The sequence below is a fragment of the Elephantulus edwardii genome, unplaced genomic scaffold (genome assembly GCF_000299155.1).
Source record: "Elephantulus edwardii isolate Elephantulus edwardi_28Jun2011 unplaced genomic scaffold, EleEdw1.0 scaffold00206, whole genome shotgun sequence".
NCBI classification, from domain to species: Eukaryota; Metazoa; Chordata; class Mammalia; order Macroscelidea; family Macroscelididae; genus Elephantulus; species Elephantulus edwardii.
Window position 1 is genome coordinate 2,111,636 of NW_006399956.1, and position 7,531 is coordinate 2,119,166.

Sequence of the window (7,531 nt, forward strand, 5' to 3'; positions counted from 1 at the left end):
TGGTACAAATTCACCAACTGTCCCATAGGAAATTCCAATAGGCAATCTCCTTTGTGTGATTTGCTGCCTCTGAAAACCTGTCTGTTGAGTTGGCTCCAACTCATTGCCAATCAGTTGAGTGGAGTTGTTTGAAAACACGATGCTTTAAGCTTCTAGAAATGTTAAGGGCTACTGGTGTGGAGTTAGTGTGTGGAGGATCATTCCTCGGAGGTCGTAATATCTACAATAAATGAATAGAACATTCTTAACCTGTCATGTCCTATAAGGCAAGGCTCAGATGAACAATTAGACAAATAACATAATTAAAGGTCAGAAATTTAACTGCATTAGTTTCTATGTATCCCTAGTTCCTATGCTAACTGCCTTATCACTCTTCTTCAAACTGGTCATTTTTTTTCTCCCTTATAAAACTGGTTTTATTGTTTCCAGCTGTTATTAGATTCTTAGACAGGATTAACTGGTTAACTCTACTAGGCCTCATGTTTGTGGTTCTGGCCAGCAACTCTATATATATTCTCTGATAACTGACCACTTCTTTGTCTTTCTGGGTTCTGCTTCAGTACTTTCTTGTGGATTCATAGGCTCATCTTTGGTCCCAAAAGTCTGTTGCTACAGATGATTTGATGTTTATTTATGATGGGAATCTCAGAATACTTAATTGTGCTCGTTTTGTCTATACATAGACAAGTAAGCTGTTGTCTGAACAGAACAAGGTGACACTATACAGTTTAAAATCAAGAAAGGTGTCATCAAGGTTGTATCCTTTCTCCGTATCAATCAATACGTGTTTTGAGCAAGTGATTGGAAAAGCTAGATTCTTTGAAGAAGAATGTTGTATTAGGATTGGAGGAAAATTTATCAACAACCTGCGGTATGCAGGTGAAGAGGACTTGAAAAACTTGCTGCAGATCAAATACCACAGCCTTCAGTATGGATTCCATCTCAACAGCAACAAAAATCCCAGAATGCACTGGACCAATAGAAAACATCATGATAAAGATTGAAGTTGTGAATTATTTCATTTTACTTGGATCCACAATCAACATCCATGGTAGCCGCAGTTAAGAAATCAAAGGACGAGAGTTGCCCTAGAACTACAGCACCAGAGTAATGGTGCTCCCCACCTTCCTCCTGCTGCTGTCGGGCGCGCTGGTCCTGACCCAGACCTGGGCGGGCTTCTCCCACTCCATGAGGTATTTCCACACTGCGGTGTCCGGGTCTGGCGCGCCGCCCCTGTACTCAGAAGTTGGCTACTTGGACGACACGCAGTTCATGCGCTTTGACAGCAGCGCACTGAATCCGAGGATGGAGCAGGAGTACTGAGACGCAGGGAGCCAAGGGGGACGCACAGACTTTCCAAGCGAGCCTGCGGGCCCTGCGCAGCTACCTCAATCAGAGCAAGCTGGGGTCGGGTCTCAACACCTTCCAGTGTCTGTTTGCGACGTGGGGCCCGACAGTCGCCTCCTCCGCCGGTATGAGCAGTTTGCCTACCATGGCGCCGATTACATCGTCCTGAACTAGGATCTGCGCTCCTGGACGGTGGTGGACAAGGCAGCGCAGATCACGCAGCGCAAGTGGGAGGACACGGATGTGGCTGAGCAGCACGGAGCTTACCTAGAGGGCAGGTGCACGAAGTGGGTGCTCAGATACCTGGAGCTGGGAAAGGACACTCTGCAGCACCTGGGTCCCCCAAAGACACACGTGACTCACCACCCCATACCTGCAAGTGAGGTCACTCTGAGGTGCTGGGCCCGAGACTTCTACCCAGCTGAGATCACCTTGACCTGGCAAAAGGATGGGGACGACCAGACCCAGGCTATGGAACTTGTGGAGACCAGACCTGCAGGGGATGGGGGCTTCCAGAAGTGGGCAGCCATGATGGTGTCCTCCGGAGAGGAGCAGAGATACACATGCCGTGTGCAGCATGAGGGTTTGCCAGAGCCCCTCACACTGAGATGGGAACCATCTTCCCAGCCCAACTCCTACCACAGGGGAATTATTACTAGCCTGATTATGCTTGGAGTTCTGGTTCTTGGAGCTGTGATTGGAGTTGTGATCTGGAGAAGAAAGGATGCAGGTGGAAAAGGAGGGCACTATGCTCAAGCATCTAGTAGTGATGATTCTCAGCACTCTAGTGAATCTCTCTCAGCATGAAACCCTGCCATGAAACCCCGAGGGACCCAAGATTTCTTCACACCCTTTTTATGATTCAAGAAATTCTGAATCTCTCTATAGCTGGTTTCTAAATATGGCATCATTCATAACAAAATATGAGGATATGTTGGAACTAATGCACCCTTCCCATGAAAACACCCTGCCCATGCTAACCTGTGCCACTCCCTAATCAACGTATCTGTTGTGGGAAAGGTGAGATAGGAATATCTCCTTTCCTGAAATTCTAATTTGCTATTACTCGGTGCTATGGGTTTTTTAAAATTTATCTACTAAAAATGAAAGAATCATTTTTTATTAAAATGAAAGAATCATTTTTATTAAAATTTTTGCCAAGATTATAATTTTATGGTTTACAACTTTAATCTGAAAATTTAAGAGAGAGTAAATTAAAATATGAGAATCAAAAAAAAAAAGAAAAGACAGACATCAAAGGACATATTGCTTTGAGAAAATCTGCTGTCAAGGACCTCTCTAGAGTGCTAAAGAACTAGGGTTCCTGTTTAAAGACAAAGATGTGCCTGATTCAAGCCGTGGGTATGTTATGTTTTGTTTTGTTGTTATAAATAAACGTTTCTTTTATACTGGTTTACTTACTGAGAGTATATACATTGTTTTACCCATTTCCTTTTCCTTTACCCAGGGTTTGTCACCTCCCCCCCAATCCTATTATTTTATATGTATCTGAAAGTTGGATAGGAAGTAAAAATAACAGAAGAAGAATCAATGCCTTTGAATTGTGGTGTTGGATAAGAGTATTGATTCTAACATGGACCGAAAAAAGAACAAGCAAGTACAAACATGGAGCTGCTTATAAGCAAAGAGGGAAAACTTCATCTCACATACTTTATGCATGCTGTCAGGAAGGATAAGTCTTTGGAAAAAGATGTTATGCTGGAAAATGTGGAGGGTCAGAGAAAGAGAAAAAGACTCAAAAAGATGGATTGAAATAGTGACTGTTACAGTGGACTGGAACTTATCAGAGATTGTGAGGATGGGGAAAGAGTAGAGGAAGCTTCATGTCTGTTGCTCATAAGATCACTGTGAGTCAACTAACAATAATAATAGACTCAGTCAAGGGAGTTTATGCCAGTGTTGGTGCCCTTTCACAGATAGCCACAGGTTAGTATCATCTCTCAATGAGTATTATCTCTTATGTGTTGCTACAATATATAGTGTAATCAGCCAACCACAGCCCAATAACTTACAAAAATAACTGTTTATATAGCTCATGAGTCTAACAGTGAGGCAACAGTTCTAGTTTCAGGAGGCAAGTTACTAGTAGTTCAGATTTATTGATTTTTCCAAGCTTTCTTAGACATCTGTGGCCTATTTCTCAGCAGCTGGATCAATTCAGTTCTGATCATTGCCCCCCAATATTTTAGTTCTGTACCAGAATTATTGCCCTCCTTAATCAAGAGGCTGGACTTCATGAGAAATGTGGCATGAAGACTGAAGAAAGGATCATCAACAATCTGCATTATGCAAATGACACAACCTTTGTTGCTGAAACTGAGGAAGACTTGAAACATTTGCTGCAGAAGGTCAAGGACTGTAGTCTTCACTATGATCAAAGTTCAACATCAAGAAGATAAAGATGCTCACCACTAGGTCAATTGGTAGCGCCATAATAGATGGAGAAGAGATTTAGGCTGTTAACAGTTGCAGCTTGCTCAGTTCCACAATCTACACTTTTGGCACCAGTAGTAAGGAAATCAAAAGAGGAATTGCATTAGGAAAATATGCTGGAAGAGACATTGCCAGAGTTCTAAAGAACAATGTTAGTTTAGCAACTAGGGTACACCTGATCTAAGCCATGGTCTTTGCAATTACTTGCTATGTATCAGAGAACTGGACAATGAACTATGATGACAGAAGAAAAAAAATTGATGCCTTTGAGTTGTGGTGTTGGAGAAGAGTGCTGAACATACCATGGACTGCCATGAGAACAACCAGCTTTGTCCTGGAGACATTAAAACCAATTTTTTTTCTCCTTAGAGACAGCAAAGCTCCATCTGATATATTTAGAGCATGTTTCCAGGAAAGACCATTACATGAAGAAGGACATCTTGCTTAGAAGGATGGAGGGACAACACAGGAGAGGAAGACTTAGGAGGAGAGGACTGACAGTTATGGGGAAATGGGGGTAGGTGTGACAGAAACAGTGAGACTGGCTCCGGTTTAGAACTATTGTACATAGGGTGCCCATAAGCTGCAAGCAACTCAACAGCACAAAACAATAAACAGTATATGGGAAAGCTGGACTCAACTCCAAGTCAGTGCACCCTATTTGCAGCCACCATGCATCAGTGGAAACTTGCATGTTGCTATGATCCAGAATAAGTTTCAGTGGACCTTCTAGACTAAGAGAGACTAAAAGCAAGGCCTTGTCTGAAAACTGTGGACCACAATGACTCAATCTGTAAAGTATATATACATAATACGGAATTGAGAAACATTTTATTTCTTTGGTTATAGGCTTGTCATGTGTAGTGGGCTAATATTATGTTACCTAATAATACAGTCTCACAGACAAACTAGAAAACCAGTGGAGGTCAGCTGTGAATTGGTTCTGATTTAAAGGCAGTGGGAGAAAGTGATTTTTCATATGTAGAAGAGGCATGTTAGATGGATCTTGGCAGAAAGCAGGGAATACCAGAGGAATGTCTATCTGTGAGTCATTGATTAGGCAAAGGCATTTGACTGTGTGGATCACAACAAACTGTGGCTAACTTTGAGAATAATGGAAATCCCAGAAAACTTGATCATGCTTATGTGAAACAGATACTTGGACCAGGGGGTAGTCATCAGATCAGAATATAAAAACATCGCATGGTTCAAAATTGGAAAGGGTGTATGCCAGGGATGTATCCCATCTCCATACCTTTCCAATCTATATGCAGAGCAGATTATCCAGGACACTGGGCTCTATGAGGAGAAATATGGTATCAGGACTGGAGGAAGATTCATCAACAATCTGCACTATGTAGATGATAATACCCTGTTTGCTGAAGCTGAGGAGGACCTGAAGCACTTGCTGCAGAAGGTCGAAGACAGCAGCTATCAATCTGGATTGAAGCTCAACATCAAAGAAACAAATATTTTTACCATTCGGTCAATTGGCAGCATCATGATAGATAGTGAAGAGATTGAGATTGTTCACAACTTTAGTTTGCTTGGCTCTCCTTATCACTCTTGGTACCAGGAGTCAAGAAATGAAAAGACACATTGCATTGGGAAAGTCTGCTGTCAGAGAACTCTCCAAAGTGCTCAAGAGGAATAATGTCAGTCTGGAGACTAAGGTGCACTTGATCCAGGCCATAGTCTTTGCAATTACTTACCATTCATCAGAGAGCTGGACAATGACTAAGCATGATAGAAGGAGAATCAATACCTTTGAGTCGTGGCGCTGGAGAAGAATATTGAATATACCATGGACTGCTAGGTGAGCAAACAGGTTCATCCTAGAGAGGGCGAGACCAGGCTGCTCCTTGGAGGCAACAATTATTAAGCTGTGTCTGACATACTTTGCACATGTTGCAAGGAGGAATTAGTCCTTGGAGACAGATGTCATGCTAGGGAGGGTGGAGGGACAGTGCAGGAGAGGAAGATCCTCAATGAGATGGATTGATTCCGTACTGCATTAATGGGGGTAGGTGTTTCAGAGACAATAAGATTGGCACAGGATAGAGCAGGGTTTGGGGCTATTGCACATAAGGTTGTTATGAGTTACAAGTGACTTGACGGCACATAACAAAATGTGTTGTTGTTATGTACTGTCAAGTCACTTGTAACTCATAGCAACCTTATGTACAGTAGCCCTAAACCCTGCTCTATCCTGTGGCAATTGAGATACAGAGAGAGAGAGAGACAGGGAGAGACAGAGACAGATAGAGAGAGAGAAAGGAAAGGGAGAGATTATCTATTTATCTATCTATCTATCTATCTATCTATCTATCTATCTATCTATCAGAGAGAAAGGAGGGTGAATGATTCATCTCTAGGGAGTCTTTAGTACAAAAAGATGTTGCTGAAAAGGAAAGTGTGTTTGTTCAGATTGTTGAAGAATTATTGTAGAATGATGTTCACTTTTACCACGAGATTGTTAGGATAAATTATTTTGAACTAGCAATACTAGTGGTATTCTCTGGGGTCAGTTTACAATAGGCATATTGTATTTATTCACTTAAGTAGAGCCCATCTGTGTTGCTTTGTTGTTTATTTTAATCTGAACATTTACTCTAGTATTCACACTGTTTCATTTGCTTGTCAGAATGTATTAACTACAAAGAAGAATCTTTCCCTTGTAATCAGCGGAACTGCATGTGAGTGTCTTTGAGTAAGATGTATAGAAAGGTGGCATCTTGGCATCAACAGAGGTCATGATAATTATTTTATAGGTACACTGATGCAAAGATATGACCATTTATGCTCCAATTTGATGTTTCTTCCCTTTGTTCAATAATTCTCAGACACACCTGTGACATTCATTGAATTCTTTGACTAAGAGTTGTTATGGCTTCTAAGATTTTTCAGATGTTACCTCACATAGAAATCCCTGGTAAGAAATTGGCAAGAGATCTTTTTTCAGTTTCTTGGCTCATTCCCCTACTTCCAACACAGCGCTGCCACCAGGTGGGAGAAGGAAGGTGAAGCCAGGAAAGAGATACCTTATGTGACCTCACCAAACTTGTCATATTTCTGGCTAATGAAGCTGGAGATGAAAGATGCAAAGTCAGGAAAAGTGTATTGCCTAGTCCAAGGAAAAAGCAAGCAGATATGTTTGGCTAAAATACAAGATGGTAGAAGTAAGTCAGCAAAGGTGTCTTTGCTAATGCCCTACAAAGGAGTCTTTGAAGAGTTCCCCCCATCCTCCAAAGAGTTTCAGTATCACTGCCCACAGCTAAGTAAAGAGCTTTACAGAAAGGGATAATACACAGTAATTTATTGTAATAGAGACTGTCTAGAAATGGTGGGATAAAAATAATTTCAGTAAAAGTGACCTTTGGTTTAGTTGGGATTTTGCTTTTCCTATAGGGCCCCTTGAAAAGGCTGTATTTGGTCTGGGATGAGTGAGATGTATAGAGGGAGAGTTACTGGTTCTTTAAGTTGTGCTAGATTGTCAAGCCCAAATTTCTTCGATTCAGTGATAGATTTGGAAAAAAAGAGATTAAGAAGGCAAAATTAAAGGTTATAGTTTCTGATTTAAACACCTTTATTAGGTTATTTCTTTTATTACATTTACTCATCTTAAATGATATTTACTTAGAAATATTTTCTAGCGTGTGTAGAAGGCTAGAAACCAGGAACCAGGTAAGGAGGAAAATGCTGTTGTTGTTGTTGTTATGTGCTGTCGAGT

General features: G+C 41.4%; 1 pseudogene; it reads left to right on the forward strand.

The window, feature by feature from the left end:
- Nucleotides 1-1,110: 1,110 nt before the first annotated feature.
- Nucleotides 1,111-2,154, forward strand: LOC102861951 (annotated as a pseudogene).
- The last annotated feature ends 5,377 nt before the right edge of the window (nucleotides 2,155-7,531 follow it).